Below are 17,582 nucleotides of genomic sequence, written 5' to 3'. Positions count from 1 at the left end.
TCAGAACAGTTAAGGAATTTGCCCAATTATGTCTGCCAATGAGAGCAGTTAGGTCACTAGTTATTATGATAATGTTCAAGATTTGCTTTCTCTTTTTGTGGTGGTAAAGAATTGGACTTTGAGAGGATGCCCATCAATCAGGGAGTAGTTGAACAAATTATGGTCTATGATCAAGATGGAATACTACTGTGCCATAAAAAATGATGAGGAGGGTGTTTTCAGAAAAAGCTAGGAAGATTTATATGAGTTGATGCAAAATGAAATGATCAGAACATTGTACACAATAACAACAAATTGCAATGATAACTATAGTGAAAGACTTAGCTGATGAATATAATTCATGACAATTGCAAAGGTCTCATGATGAAAAATGCTATCCACCTCCAGAGAGAAGCAGATTGTCTTTTACTTGATTTTTCTTCCTTTTTTTCTGTAACATTGCTAATATGGAAATGTTTTGGTTGGCTTTACATGTATAATGAGTATCACATTGTTTGCTTTTCTCAATTGATATGTGAGGAGCTGGAGAGACATAGAGCATTTGAAACTCAAAAAATTATTAAATGAACATAGTGGTAGCTAGGTGGCACAATGGATAGAGCACTGGCCCTGGAATCAGGAGGACCTAAGGTCAAATCTGGACTTAGACACCTACTAACTGCATGATCCTGGGCAAGCCACTTAACTCTGTTTGCCTCAAAAGAAGAAAAGAATGCTATAAAGGAATGATGGAATAAGGAACAAACATAAATTAAGGTGTTTTTAAAAAGAAGACAATTGCTTCCCTCTCCATGCCCCACTCCACCCCAAGAACATACCACACTACCTCTGTGGACTCTAACATTCTTTCTCCTAACAGCTATATGTACAGGGGAAATTACAGGAGTCAGTGGCACAAGGCAGCAAGTCTTTTCTTCAGCGACTAATTAATTTCTAATATCCCTTCAAGCTCTGAATCCAAAGACCATGATTCAGGTAGGCACTCATTTAGCAAGAGTTGTTAGCATAAAGGGTGGACTGAGTCTCAAATAGAAGCCAGTACTCTGGCTTGCGTCTGTCACTACTCTATATGGGTTCTTAGAAGCTTTGCCTTTTTACCTTGTCGTCTGTAGAGCCCCATTGCTTCAAATGACACTCTCTATTTCTCATGGCTGATCATCAACATTTTCTTTAAGCTGCTGCTATTTGACAAGTGATTAAAAGCTCTGTGGTTAGTTGTATCAGACATGTGTCCTCTCAGCCTTCCTTTCACCTTTCCCAAATTTCCCTTGTAGCTGTGCTACCTAAGCTTGCTGGCCAGCCATTTCTTAGAAGACCTACTGTCACCTGTCATCCACACGTTTCTGGCAGACAGACATGAATTAACTGCAAAAAACTTCAATGAGACGGTACGGGCAGTGCTGTGGGACCTTTTTGTTTTGTTAAATGATGTGAAATGTGGATCATTGGTGATATCAAAAGAAGCTGGATGGGATGTTTGTAGCTGGTCCAAAGTTCTGGAGTCACACAATTGTTTGGAGGTCACCAAGTAGGCAATTCATTTATTCTGGAACCAGAAGATTCACTGACATTGCAATCTGCTTGGTGCTCCTTCAAAGGCATTAGCTTTCTTTGTGGAGTTTTCTGCTGCACTGTTTGTCTTCCCACAGTGCTGGACTGACTCTGTGTAGTAGTCAGGAATCTGCATTTCTCCTCTTGTTCCTCCAGAGCAGCCATCAGTGCTCAGACATTCCTGAATTACCTCTCTGAGGATTGAAGACATGTGTTGCCTATTGAAGTAGAATTCAAGAGCCTGAAAATACAGCTTCTAATCAGTTTGCAAATTTCTGACTACATCAAATATTTTGAATAGAAGTGTAATACAAGCCTACTTCACTTTATTGATAAAGAGAACTGATAGGAGGCAATATTGCCAGCTGAAATGTAATCAGTGATATTTTTCTTTTGAATTCTCCATTCTGCATCTGTTGACCTGACTGGTTTTTTCATCTGTCTGGAACAAGATGCCCCTTGTAGATTCAGCTCATCACTCCTAATCTCATCATCAAGTTGCTAACTCAAGCCTTGACTGACACCACTTCCCCTTGGCCTCTCTCCCTTCTGATTAGAAAGCTGAGGGGTAGAATTTGTTCCACTGAAAGCCTTCCTTTATGGAGAGCAGAAAATGGTCTCTAGGGCACACTCTACTCTGTATCTGTTACCCTGCATGGATTGTTCAATTCCATGGAACAAGCTGTCCTTGTATAAAGTACCCCCTACTGTTCTCTCTTGCTTTCTTTCTTGTTTTTTTCTGTCTCGTTCCTCTGCCTCCATTAGATTCTTGAGAGTAGGGACTGTCTTTTCCTTAATTGTATCCCCAGTGCTTAGCATAGTGCCTGGCATATAATAGACACTTAATAAATATTTATTAGATTGGAATTGCTCTCCTCAGGTGGAAAAGAATGAGCTTTCCTTAGTCATGGGACCACAGATTTTGTAATAGAATATTCTTTCCTTACTCCATACTTAAGTGTATAGGTTCACGAGATAAAGTTGGAAGGTATGTTAGAGGTAATTGAGTCTAATACCTTCATTTTAAAGATAAGTAGGTTGATTGAGGTTAAGCGACTTGCGAAGAGTCACATAGTTAAAAAGTTCTGAGACAGGATTTTAACTAAGATTTTCCTGATTCTAAGACTTGTACTCAATACACTGCACTACCTATCTATCTGCATCTAGGTGCCTTCTATGCTTTTTTTTTTTAAATGTGAACTTCTAGTGACAAACTGCTTCTATAATGCAGATCAGTACCTTCACACATACACATGAATATATGTGGAAGTGCAAAATTATACATATTAACATAGTAAAAATAGAAAATCTTAATACTCTTCTCCCAGACATGCAAAAGAAAGATAAATAAGAAGGAAAATGGATATAAAGAGATTGTTGAACCAATTAGATTTGAATGAACTATGGCAGTTTCTGAATGAGAATATTAAAAATGTGTATTTTTTCTTCAGGATCCTTGGTCCCCTTCAAAAAAAATGGATAAAGTGCTAGTGTACAAAAGAAAGAAAAACAAATATAAAATTATAAAAATAATAAGCATGTACTTACAATTGATAATCCAATTTTCAAATATAATTGTGATCTCCTCTAGGTGGATATTCTCTTCAATAATTCAAGTGTCAACATATCTATGACTACTTCCCTTTTCTGATGCTTTGTGACGCTTGCCCATGTTCTCCCATAAATTGTCCTATGAGAGTCCACCCAAAATACCAGGTGAGGTATGTCTTTGATTTCTCCTGATTCAATATAATAACACTGAAGAATGTGGAGTGTCTACTGATTTTCCCTCCTCACATTGTTAGATCATCTTTTAGTTATGCATTTCTCTGATTCATAAAGGGAACATAAGCAAAGATACAGACCTACTGGCACCATATAAAGACATAATAAGGACTTGAAGAGAAAGACAAAGAGAAAGACTGAAAAAGAAGGGGGAAAGGAAGGTATTTGGCAAGGAAAGTAAAATAAAACACAAACAGGATAAAGCAAAGGGATTGCATTTTAGGTGAAAAAAAAAAACTAGTGGGTACAAACAGATTGGTTTAATAAGCAGTTGTGGTTAGGTGTTAGAGTACATAGGGTGAGACTACGGAGTTTTTGTCCAGGGTTGTTAAAAAGTTATCAAGAGGTGATAGTTGACTTTAAATAATTTAAATGTGGATGGCTGATGTGGAAAACACCTCTCAGTGGTTGAAAAGAGACTGAAAATCTCAAATTCATGTTGAAATCATTTCAATTACTTTAATTTACAGTGATAAGCAATGAGTATTTGGTATTATTTGTTCTTATTTCTGTTACAACCAAGGGATCAGTATTTGTGTTCCAAATTAAAACATTCTTTCCTTGGAAGGAGAAAAAGGGCCAGAAGAACATATGTCCACCTTCCAGGTTGTTGGGGGAAAAGAATTATTCCTAAAAGAAACAGAAACAGGGCCTTATTCAGAAAAAAATAATGTTAGGGTCAGGGGAGGAGTCTGTGAGATAACAGGAGAAACAACTCTTGTCAAGAGTTGATAAATGGAAGTGTCTCACAGAACTGGAAGAGAAGGGAAAGGAGAGATGTGTACATATAACATATATTCTAAATGCTTCATATATAACATATATTTGAATTCTTTGAAATTCTAAAACATATATTTGAAATTCTTCCAGAAAAAAAGGGAACTGAATATTCTGAAGAGGAAGTAGCTCCTAAAAGTAATGAGACAGAAGGGACCTTAACAAACTATCAGATGGGAGGTCATTTCATAATGTTCAAATTAAAAATGCTTACCATTTGCTTCATAGTTTCGTTGACTTCATATTCAAGACTCAGCTGAAGCACTGTCTTCTGTGGGAGATCTTTCTGGTCGTCTTAGCTTCTAGCATCTTTTACTCTAAGGTTACTTTCCGTTTTTTCCATCTTTATTTTACATATATCTTTGCCTCTTTCATAAATTGTAAATTCTTTGAAATCAGGGATTAAAAGAAAAAATAGATGTGGAGGTTGGGAAGCATCACAAAATTGTTAGAGAAGGATGATATAGTGATAGGAGACTTCAAGCATCCACATATATTCTGGAGTTCTGTCTGCCAAAAGTCAAATAATAACTTGATTTGGGAAGAGAAGCTGATAGGTGTTAGTATAGGGCAATTTTTCAGTCCCTATAATGAAGATTGTGACTATTCAGCAATTATCATCATCTTTGTTATAGTCTTATGTTTTAGGTTCTTCTCCTGCTTACTGTCAGTTTTATAGATCTAAAGGTCTACCATGAAATTCAAGGAGTTAACATGGTCCATCACATTGATATGATAGTTTGCACCTGGGTTTTGGTCCTTCCCGTCATTCCCCTGGATTCAGACATTTCATGGATCTGTTCATTGTTTTCTTTTTGCTATATTTCTCTTTTAACTTTTCTTTTCCTCCTTTAGAACTGCCTATATTAGGCTTCTTGAATACCTGAGGTTAGGGTTGAGTAGTAAGAGCCCTACGGTCATTTAAGTCATGGAAGATACCTTTTATTTTTTTTTTGCTCAGTAGTTTTTCACTTATGCCCAACCCTTTGTGACCCTAGTTAGGGTTTTCTTGGCAAAGACACTGGATTGGTTTTCCATTTCCTTCTCTAGTTCATTGTATAGTTAAGGAACAAAGGCAAACAGTTAAGTGACTTGCCCAGGGTTACACAGCTAGTAAATGTGTGAGATGAGATTTTTAACTCAGGAAGATGAATCTTCCTGACTCCACCACTGACACTCTATCCACTATACCATCCAGTTGCCCAGAAGACTTTCTAAAAGACTTTAAAGATTTTACCACCAAAAGCTGGTGTAAGGTAGGAATAATATTTTAACTCTCACCTTCACCCTTTGTAGGTAGGGTTAGTTTTTCTTTGAATGGATTGGGACATTTCTTGAGAGTCATATTGCCATGAAAACCAAGGACTTAGACTTATGGTGTCACTTGCTCATCAACTAAGTATAAAGTATCCTTAAGGAGCTACAGGGGCTCTCACAAGACTGGCCAGAGAATCAGGAGGGGAGCTTTACTCAGGTAAATTCTCAAGAGATTCTTACTGCCTATCCTTTTTGAATACCCTTTTGCTATGACTAAGGAAATATCCTTTTGTTAACTCTTGACCACGAATGTTCCATTTTGTCCCAATATAGAATCTAAACTAGCAGGTGACTAGTCTGAATTAGGATCAACCCAGAATAGGGCAAAATAGAAAGAACTAAGAAGGGCCCATTATTTGGAAGTGGATGAAGGATAACTGATAATAGAGAGAAGATAGAACTACTTGATTCTTTCTCATCTCTTGTCTGCCAAGGAGAATAACTTTTGCACTAGGAATGAAAGAAAAATAAAATGACTAACAGAAACTTGATATTTGATTTAAATGAAGACATAAAAAGGAAGCAACTAGCTTACCCTAATGAATTCAAGTCAACTGGCTCAGATGAACTACATTCTTGAGTATTGAAAGATCTGCTGGATGTATCATTAAATCATTATCAGTTCTAGAATCAACAAGAATAATGAGAGAGATAGTACACTATGTGAGGCAGGAGTACATTGCTCTCATTTTCAAAGATGGAAAAGTACATAATCTATAAAAACATAGGTCTACAAGTTTGACATCAATTACTGGAAAAACTTTAGAATGAATCATTAAAGAGGTAGTACATCTAGCAAAAGAAAGTGATTGCAGAAAGCAGGCCATGGGAAACTAACTTTATTTCATTTGTTGACAGGGCTATAAGACTTAAGTAAATTAGCTAAATGCTTCACCTAAATTTTAGCCAAGCATTTGATTAATTATTTCACTTGTTGTTATAGAAAAGATGGATAAATGTGGACTAGGCAATGAAACAATTAAAAGAATTTGTACTTGGTTGAATGGCTAATAGTTGTTAATGGTTCAATGTAAGTTTGGCAGGCATTATCCAGGGGAGTGCTCCAGAGATCTGTGCTGGTGCTGTGTAATATGTTTGTATTGATATATATTTATATATACACACATACATACATGTATATATAAACATATGTATTTATCAATGACTTGGGTAAAATAAAAAATGGCATGCTCATCAAATGTGAAAATAACATTAAACTAGGAGGGATGGCTAGCTCTATGGAAATAGAGGTTCATAATCTGAAAAGATCTTCACAGGCTAGAGCTTTAGGCTGAATTTAATTCAATATGGATAAATACAAAGACTGCGATTTAATTTTTTCTTTAAATTAACTTCACAAGGAGTGGATGAGGGAGATGGGATTAGATAGCAGGGTTTGTGTTTTTTTCTGAAAAAAAAGAAAAAGTCTTGGGCCTTTAGTAAACTGTAAGATTACTAGGAGTAATCAGTGTGATGCAGCTGCCATAAAAACTAATGTGATCTTGGACTACATTAAGACAAACGTAGCTTCCAGGAATAAGGAAATGATGGTCCCTCTGCACTTTTCCCTTGTCAGACCAAATTTGGAATAATGTGCTCAGTTCTGGGCACCACATTATAGGAAGGGTATTGATGAGCTGGAGAAGAACCAAAGGAAAGCAAAGAGAATGGTGAAGAGATTGAATTCCATGCCCCATTAGCATAAGCTGAAGGAATTGGGGATGGAAAAGATCCAGGGAAAGATATAACTCTATTAAAGTATTTGAAAGGCTGTCATGTGGAAGAGGGATTAGAGCAATTAGTTTTGGCCTCAGAAGGTAGAATCAGGAACATTAAGGTGAAGTTGCAAAGATTCAAATAAATTCAGGAACAATGTAAGAGAAAAAAAAAACTTTCTAACAATCAGAGCTGTCACCAAAATGGAAAGGGTAGGAAGACAATAGCTTCTCGTTTATTGGAGGCCTTCAGACAGAGTACCAACAACCACCCATCACAAGGATTATATTATGGGTTGAAGTTGTACTTAATAGTTGTCAAGATACTTTCCAACTCTAAACTTCTGTGGTTCTCTGAAAAATGACTAAATCATAAAAATGATGAACTTTTGAGGCAGCAAAATGTACTGAAAAGAACACTATCAGATTCAGGGGATCTGTCCTTAAATTCCACCTCTGATGCTTCTGACTTGGTTACGTTGAACAGGTCACTTAACCTTCCTGGTTCTCAGCTTCATGATCTTCAAGATGAATGAGTTGGAGTAAAGAGCCTCTGAGAGCCCTTTAAGCACTAACATCTGCAATCCTGTGATCAGTGATTTGTGTTAAAGAATGACTAAAAAGCCTTTATTAAGTATTTACTGTTTGCAAAACATTGTGATAGGCACTGGGATACCACTAGAAAAAGAAGTAAACAATAACAGTGAAGCAATATGCAAAAATTTATTGGACTCAGCTATAAGAGACATAAAAAGGACACTTTATGCGTCTGAAAACATACCATCAAAATGGTAGAAAATTAATGAAGTACTCAATTGTAAAACTCTAGAACATAAAAACTAACAATTCAGTACAAAAGAAATTTTGAAAACTAAAAGAGAAATAAAGAGACTTGACAATGAAAACTTTTTTGAAGATGCAAAATTGATAACCCATTAGATAATCTCTTCAAGAAAAAAAGAGAGAAAATCAAATGAACAAAGTAATATACAAGATGAATTCAGAACAAAAGACTCAGAAACTACTATAAGTCATAATCCAGTAAGACGTAGAAGTCAAAAGAAGTAAAATAAATACCTACAAAAATCGAAAATATCAAGCTAATAAAACAAGAAATAGAGATCATAACCCCATCTCAGGAAGAGATTGAATAAACCATAAATTAACTTGAGGGAAGAGGGAAAAATACCCTAGGCCAGATGTATTTACAAATGAATTCTATCAAAGAATGAGAGAAATTAAAATCTGTGCTAAAAAAAATCACAAAAATAGTCAGAGGACACTCTACCAAACTCAATTTAAGAGACAAAAAAGAAGGTCCCAAGATGAAAGCCAGGTTCCCACCAAATAGATAAAAAGATTATAGACCAATTTCAGTAGTGCATATTGGTTTTTAAATGAAATTCTTAACATAATATTAAAACAATATGTTCAGAAAATAATTAAGTAAAGGTAAAGTTAGACATGCTCAGTGTCAAGGAAAGGTTCAAAGTTAGAAAACGATCATGTGAACAACCACAACACAAAGATTTTTTTTACCAGCTATAGAAACCTATCACAAAATATAGGACTAGTTTAAAAATTTTAAGAGATGGGTATGAAATTGTTCTTTTTCAATGTAATTAAAAACCTATCTAAAACCAATAACGTATCTAAAATGAAAAACTAGCACTGTATGCAGTGGAGGAACACTAGAAGCTTTTCTAGGTCAACAGAGATAAAATAAGAATTCCCCTCTCTCCTCTATAATTTAACACAATTCTAGAACTGCTTGCTATTTCAACAAGAGAACAAAATAAAGGCATAAAACAAAATGATTTCTATTTGAAGAAGAAGAAGATGATGATAACATTTATTAAGCACCTAATATATGTGCTAAGTGCTTTCCAATTATTATCTCATTTGATCCTCACAATAACCCTGGGAGGTAGTTGCTGTTTTTACCTTCATTTTGCATGTGAATAAATTGAGGCAAGCAGAAGTTCAGTGATTCTCCCAGTATTACACATCTGGTAAATATCTGAGGATGGATTTGAATTCCATTCTTCCTGACTCCCAGTCTTGTATTTAATCCATTGCAGCATTTAAAACTCCAGAGAAAAAGTAAAGAAACAAGATGACACTTCAGGTAAATTTCAAGACACAAAATATATCCACAAAGATCATTAGAATTTCTTTCTTATAAAAATGAAAAAATTACAATTTAAATTATTTTCACAACCACAAAATGTATAAAATAGCTAAATGTTTATGTACTAAGTCATGGGCAAGATTTAAATAAAACTAAAAGCATAGGAAATGAAATATAGAAACATAAATTGGAGAGACATCCAGTACTCATGTTTGGACTGTATCAATATGATAAAAATTATGATACTACTTGAATTAATTTATAAATTTAATGCCATACCAGTTAAATTGTCAGGGGATTTCATCATAGAAGTAGAAAAATAATAACAAAACTAATTTGAAGGAACAAAAGGCTAGAATACCATAGTAAATAATAAGGAAAATCACAAATGGAGTGGGCATACTCTTATCAGAACTCAAAAAAGTATCATTAAACAGAAATCCTCCAAACTATTTGGTATTGGTCAAAAAATAAATGTAGATCATCTGAATAGACTAAAATAACAGCAATTAAATTAATTAAAAAAAAAAAAAACCTCTCAGAAGCAAGTGCTAGATTAACCAGTATATATGTTAATGACAGAAGGACTACTGGGAAATCTGGAAACCATTTTGGCAGAAATTTGATTTAGGTCAATATTTTATAACATACCAAAGTAACACAAAATGAGTATGTAACCTGAGCACAAAGGGCTATATGATTATAAAAAAAATAAAAAGAATATATCTTTTAAAATTATAAGTGGGGAAAATTTCTAATCTGAGGATGGAGGATTCGATTAGATAAAATAGACAAGTTTGATTACAGAAAATGACTAAGATTTTTCATAAATAAAATCAATGTATATAGATTAAGAAGAGAGAGTGTGGAGTGGGAAAAATTCAAAACTCTAATTTGACCAATATCAATTTAATACCTGAATGGCACATAATATTAAGAGTAATTTTCAATACATATGTAGTCAAAATGAATAAGTAGTTTTCAAAACAAGAATTGCAAACTATTCACAAAAAATTGACTTTTCGAAATTACTAATAATATGAAAATTGCAAATTAAAACCTGAGGTTTTATCTCATGCCCTGTCCTTGAGCTCGTATTTTCCCAGGAGATATAACATAAGCAGTTAGGTAAAAACAAAATATATACAATTTAATGAAAGTGCTGGTAGGAGGAATATCAGAGAAAAGTTTCAGGTTAAGAAGGGAGTGAATTCCTGCCATAAAAGATTACTTATTCAAACACATGGAGGCAAGAGAGAATATTGTGTATGGGGAGAAGGTAGCTAGCTAGTTTGGAACAGGAAATGCCAGAAGAGGAGTGATTTGGAATAAAACTAAAAGGTTATAATGTGGACAACTTTAAATGCCAGGGATGAGTCGAGTTTGGAGGGTGAGAATTTTTTTCCCCAGAAATGATGATGACCCAAATGCAATGGAGGAATGTCCATCTTTCCTCTGGTCAAGAGGAACATATTTTTCACTATCTTGTTCTTTGGGAGGGTTTTCAATTATATGCATAGAGCTTATTACCTTTTCATCTACATCATCATCATCATCGTGTATATTGTTCTTTTAGTTCTAATAATTTCACTCTGCAGCCGTTCATGCAGTCCTTCCTATATTTCTCTGAATCCCTCATATTTTGTTTGCTGTTGTTGAATTCTTTTCAGTCATGTCTGACTCTTCATGACCCCACTTGGAATTTTCTTGGCAAAGACATTGGAATGCTATCTGCATCCAATAAAAGAACTGATAAGTAGAGGTATAGAATGATTTTCCTTCTCCAGCTTATTTTATAAATGAAGAACTGAAGTAAACAGGATTAAGTGATTTGCCCAGAGTCACCCAGCTAGTAAATTGCTGAAGTCAGATTTGAACTCATGAAGATGAGTCTTCCTGACTCCAGACCTAGTGCTCTGTCTATTGTGTCACCTACCTGTCCTAATTATTTCTTACTGAACCAAAATATCGCATCACATTTACATACCACAGTTTTTTCCAGCCATTCCACACTTTGTTTTCAGTTCCTTCCTACCACGAAGAGTGGGTCTATAAGTATTTTGGTATATTTATTTACCTTTGTTTCCATATCTTGCTTCTTTGAACCATATGCCTAGTAGTGGGATCTCTTGTGAAAAGATGTGGAGAGCTTAGTCATTTCCCCCCATAATTCCAAAGCAGTGTCCAAAAGGGTTGGAAAAAATTAAAACTCCACCAACAGCATAATTATAAGTATGTCTGTCTTCTCACAGTCCTTTCAACAGATATTGCTGTTTTTAAAAAAATCTTTGCTAGACTTATAACAGTTGCCTTGACAGTATGTGGTGCATAATGTTTATTGATTTCAATTAAATTGAAAATTTTCTCCTATCTGGGTTCAGGAAGACAGGCAGTGCATATTCCCCCAAAAGCAAAAGAGGGAGGTTGGGATGGAGAGGTGAGAGAGAGGGAGGGAGAAAGAGAGAGAGAGAGAGAGAGAGAGAGAGAGAGAGAGAGAGAGAGAGAGAGAGAGAGAGAGAGAGAGAGATTTGCTCAATAAAATTCTCGTGGTTGACATAACTATTGGGTTTGGGCAGTTAGGAGGTATGCAGAGAGATAGGTCATACAGTATTTCCAGTGCTAGAACTAGAGATGAGAAGACAAGTTTGAATCTTACCTCAAATGGTTGGCTATTAGTTTTGTGACCCTAGGCAAATCACTTAACCTTAGTCAGTCTTAAGTTAACTCATATATAAAATGAAGATAATAGTAACAGCTACTTCACAAGATTGTTGTGAGCATCCAATGAAATAACATATATATGGTGCTTTGTAAATTTTAAAGAACTATATAAGTAATAGTTCCTAACTCCTAGTGTCTTTGATAAGAGAACATGTGAAAAATTCTACTAGGTAAATAGGGGTAGATTCATGAGTACAGGCATTTTTCCTCTACATAATAAATTGTGGTGACCCTGTCAAGCATATGACATTTTGGCCCAAAGCTACTTTGTAATTTTAGAAGCAAAATGTTAATGATGCCTTAGAGTACCTAGTCCAAATGAATCTCCAAAGTTCTTCACAGAAATAAAGAATAATGATATGCCACAACTGAGGACTCTGATAGCTTTCCTCTTGAGGAATGTATTGATGAGAGTCTTTAAAATTCTGAGAAGTTTCCTTTGCACTGCTTAGATTGTGATAGGGCCCAGGAAGAGATCTAATTAGCACTCCACATCCCTGGGCTTCAATATTTTCTCTCTCAACAGCTATGAAATGCTGCATGCAAATGTTTAAAGAATTTTTATATACAGGTATGCATAGCATCTCCCCAAAGTCTTTAAGTCTTAGTCCTTTAAAACAACACTAAGACTTTGGAAAGACTCTGTGTGTGTGTGTGTGTGTATGTGTGTGTGTGTGTATGTGTGTGTATGCAAACATATATATATGTGTGTGTGTGCGTGCATGTGTGTGTATGTACTATATATATTTATATATTCATCACTTATATGTATTTGTGATTTCAGCAGCATGAAATTCAGTGCCTGCATACTTCTTTCATAATTATGTTTAACATCATTACAGGACTCAAATGCCTGCTCTACAAGCATGAAAAACATTCTGAATCATAGATTCTACTCATCCTCAATGAATTCCATCTTTGAAGCAGGGCTACAAAAGTGAGGAAATTAAAAAATAGGGTGTGTGCATGTGTGTGTGTGTGTGTGTGTGTGTGTGTGTGTGTTAATAGCTTTGGTTATGATGAGAATCAGTGCATCAAAATGTCAGTCTTTGACATATATTGGGAAACATGATTTAACATGTTGATTATTTAGTAAAGTCCACAAAGCAACTGCCACTTTTCACTTCAGTGAGAAGTGGGAGAGTCACAGAATGGCCCAAATGCAATGGAGAAATGATGACTCCTGAGATGGCTACAGAAATCATTGCTGTTTGCAAGACTGAAAAAATAATTGCTTGGCTTGGCTTGGCTTGGTAGAGTTTTCATAGTGTTCTTCTGCCCTTTGGCAAGCCCTGAGCAATGACATTACTGCACAGTCTTTATGGAAACACTGTGGTGTCTGAGTATCAAAGTGTGCACTTACATTTGCGTTATTAAAAACATATTTTTGTAGGACAGCACCACTGACATAGAATGTCTCATTTCTATTGGCCTCAAGAGAGAGTTGGTTAGTTATCACACACACACACACACATACACACACACACACACATATGCAAGTTTTCTAAACAACAGAAATTTCCCTTGTTAACCCACATCTAGCTCTGTTATACAAAGATAAATATGAGTGTCTTTTCATCTTAGAATATACAATTTAAAGACAGAAAAATTCTTCTCTTACAAATGGCCACGTTTCCTCAATTATTTATTGGGCTAAAACTGATAAAATTTTTGGGAACATTCCACATTCCCCAGTTGACTCTTATCTCTAAGAGTTTAAATAATCAAAAATGATAATCACAGGTAAAACTCTTAGAGTCATTTACTTTCCTACTAATGCATGCTGGGAAACCATACCATTTGAACCCTATTTCTTTTAAATATGAATGGAGAATATAGCATTCTTGTACCTTTGAAGTTTTTAATAGTTCTATACATACATAGAATAGACACAAATGCCTTAATCATTGTCTCTCCCATCCCACTTTCACCAAAGAAACTCAAGACCAGGTTTCCCAATGCCATCTGTGAAATTTCTCATTGCAACAAGATAACATTCTTACTAAGTTGGAAAATCAGATTGAACAATATCTTCCAGGATACCACAATTAGTGTGAAAAACTTATGTTGATGTGAAGTAAGTCATGCTGTAATTTAATTATAATTTAACATAATTTCCTATTTATTTCTATCATATTTATCACATAAAGCATAACCGCAAGATGTGTACTCATTAAAGGTATCTACCACTATCAGGTGATCCAAGTTGAAGAGAAATTCCTTATTAAAGATGCTATCTTCCAGAGTTCCTCTTTACAGATGACATTGTGATGATTTCTTCAAACTACAAAATTTTTCAGAGCCTACCTCAAAAAAGCTGTAGATGATCAAAAGTTTGAACTACCTACCTACACGGGAAAAATCAAGTGACTGAAGAATGTGAATTGTCTAGATCAGGAGTTCTTAAAATTTTGTGTATCATGGTCACCATTGTAATTCTGATGGAGAACTTCAATTCCTTCTATGAATAACTTTTATTTAAATTTATAATGAAAGAGGATTCTAACTTCAATTAGAGGTTACTGAAAATCAAGGTGTATTTTTATTTCCCCATCCAAGTTCACAACCTCCCTGAAATCTATTCATGGATCACTTAGGAGTCTTTCAATACCAGGCTAAGAAGCTCTGGTTTAGACTATAACATACATTATAGTGAATTAAAAAGTGAACAATTTCTAGGTTTAATCCATCAGAATATTTATTTTGGATCAAGTCTAAAATGAATAATTAACTAGGCCCAGAATTAAATAAAAGAAGGAGAGCAGGACAGATTGCCTTTGGGAAAATGTTCAGTGCTTTTGTTGGTTCTAAGGTTTTCTGTAAAACAAAAGTCTAACTTTTAAAACTCCACATTTTTATGGTTACATTATGCATCTTATTTATGAAATAATAAAGTATCCAAAGAATCAAAGGTGAAGATTATCCAAAGGAGAGATGTGTAGTTGTCATTAGGAGATTGAAACACATTATATACAAGGAATTGCTTAAAAGAAGTAAGGAAGAAGGAAATCAAAATGATGCTATGGGATAAAGAAATTCTAATAAAAAAATCAAAGTAATTTGTAGTCATATGAAAAAATACTCTAAATCATTATTGGCTAGAGAAATGCAAATTAAAAGAACTTTGAGACATCATTTTACACCTATCAGATTGGCTATAATAATTGAAGACAGGAGGGGCAAATGTTGGAGGGGATATGGAAAAATTGGGATACTGATTCACTGTTAGTAGAATTGGGAACTGATCCAACCATTTTGGAGAGTAATCTGGAGTTATGCCAAAAGAGTTATTAAACTGCCTATATCCTTTGATCCAGTAACACCACTAGTATGTCTATTTCTAAAGATGACTAGAGGAGAAAAGAAAAAGAACCTATGTGTTCTACAATCTTTATAGTAGCTCTCTATGTGGTGATAAAGAACTGAAAATTTGAGGGATGGCCATCAATTGGGGAACAGCTGTGGTAGATGGGGAAAAAGTTATGGTAGATGATTGCAATGGAATACTCCTGGACTATGAGAAATGACAAACTCAGTGATCTTAGAAAAATATGAAGAGTGAAATGAGCAGAAACAAAAGAAATTTGTATACACTAACAACAATATTATTACAAGAATAATTTTGAGTTGTCATTTTGACTATTGTAAATATCTAAATTAACTACCAAGGACATATGGAGGAAGATGCTATCTGCATCCAGAAAAAGAACTGATAAGTAGAGATACAGAATGATTTTACATGCAAGCACGCATATACATGCACATATTTGTGTCTTATGACAGGCATCTCTAGGGTGGGAGGGAAAATAGGAAAAAAAATCACATGATAAATTTATCATATATTTCAAAGAAATAAGTTCTACACAATAGATTTATAACTTCACATGCAATCATCTTTTTATTTTCATACTATGATATGGACATTCTTGTTTTCCTTCATGAATTAAAAATATTTTTTTAAAAACATACATGATTAAGAAATAAGATAACCTGGCCATGTGAAGAGAGCAAGGGATAAAGTGGAAAATTCATGGGCTCCATTTGCATCCTCTCAATGTCAATAAAATGTAAAGAAAGTCCATGCCTAGCACATGGTGTCCTTATGGAAGGACATTGACAATCACATAGGCTAGATAGGCAAGCAAACACAGATGAGCTATTATCTACAATGCTGGAAAAAATAGCTACATCAATAAAATTATAAATCTGCTTTAGTAGAAGAGTGTATCCAAATTATTATCAAGCTGCGGTGCTCCTTCAGCTTCAGGAGGGCAGTTACTTCACTATGTTTCTGGATCAATCATTACAGAACCCATAACTATAATGCTCTAAAGTAGAAAGCTGGGCTCTTTCATTCCTTGTCATCAAACACTTTCAGAAGGAGGCTACCCAAATAGACCAGGATTCACAGGCCAGGGTCTCAGAAAAGATAATTTTTCAAGTGTTATCTTTTCAATTAAGAGGGAAACTGGCATGTTAGAGAAGTAGATTCAAAATCAAAAAGACCCTGGTTCAAGTTCAGCCTCTTGTATTTACTAGCAGCATGATCCTATCCAACTCACTTAATCTTTCAGTGTTCTTGGCAACTCTCTAAGCCTATAAACTGCGGAGAAGGGGTCAATCAGCCATTTTTTGTTGGAGGGTTCATTACACCAAATGAAATCTCTAGTCAAGTACGTATACTTAACTCTTCTACAAGAGTATAAACCTCTTGATGGGAAATTGTGTCTTAACTATATTTGGATCCCTTACAGACCTTAGTACTGTCTTTTGCACACAATAGGTGACTAGATATTTGTTAAATCGATGAGTAAAGCATACCTTTCTGACATTTAGCACTTGATATATTTTTTTTTTCAATCATAGAAGAATAAAGCAAGAAGCTACCTCCAGAAATTTCCTGGTACCTCCTGATTCTTTCAGAAAAAGTTTGCACCTTTCTCAGGGAGACAGTTTTCAAGTTACTCAACAATCAAAGAAGAAGGAGGCTCCCCAAGGTCTTACATGATCCTACTTCAGGCTGCGGTAAAATGTATTAGGATTTTTCTACCTGCTTCAAACTCAATGCCTAATACTCCCCACCCCCTTTCTTTTCAATTCTTTTCTTTTCCCTCAGTATATAAAGGAAATAGCTGGGTACCAACCAGTCTCCTTACACTTGAAAATCATTATTAAATCACCCCATAGTTCTCTCTTTGTCAGGCTATAATCCCATTCCTTTAATCTTTCCTTCTGGGTCCTATTATCCAATTCTCTCTCATTGTCATTGCTTTTCCAAATCCAAGGAACCTTGACTTGAACATCCCAAGTGTAAAAAATAGATAGAGCGCACAAATAAGACTCTGGTCAGAGTCACCTGTAATAACCACTAATGTCATGAAATAAAACTATGGTACTTAAAATCCTTCCTGTCTTCCACCATGTCATTTCCTAAACTATCTTTTCTTTGATACCCTATGAGTCACTATCTGCATGACCTTGGGCAAGTTATTTTATCTCTGGGGCCTCCATTTCCTCATTTATAAAATGAAAGACAAGAACAAAAATTAATAACAATAATAATAATAATTTACAAGGTTGGTACC

General features: G+C 35.0%; 1 long non-coding RNA gene across 1 annotated transcript; it reads left to right on the top strand.

Annotated features, from left to right (window-relative positions):
- Positions 1 to 1,222: 1,222 nt before the first annotated feature.
- LOC140503051 (uncharacterized) lies at positions 1,223 to 17,379 on the top strand. Its single transcript, XR_011966690.1, has 3 exons — positions 1,223 to 1,388; positions 3,143 to 3,267; positions 16,864 to 17,379. It is a non-coding gene; the product is annotated as an uncharacterized lncRNA (long non-coding RNA).
- Positions 17,380 to 17,582: the final 203 nt, after the last annotated feature.

Source organism: Notamacropus eugenii, chromosome 5 (genome assembly GCF_028372415.1).
Source record: "Notamacropus eugenii isolate mMacEug1 chromosome 5, mMacEug1.pri_v2, whole genome shotgun sequence".
Classification (NCBI taxonomy): domain Eukaryota; kingdom Metazoa; phylum Chordata; class Mammalia; order Diprotodontia; family Macropodidae; genus Notamacropus; species Notamacropus eugenii.
The sequence above is the reverse complement of the archived record's forward strand: the minus strand, read 5'-3'. Positions and strand labels throughout refer to the sequence as shown.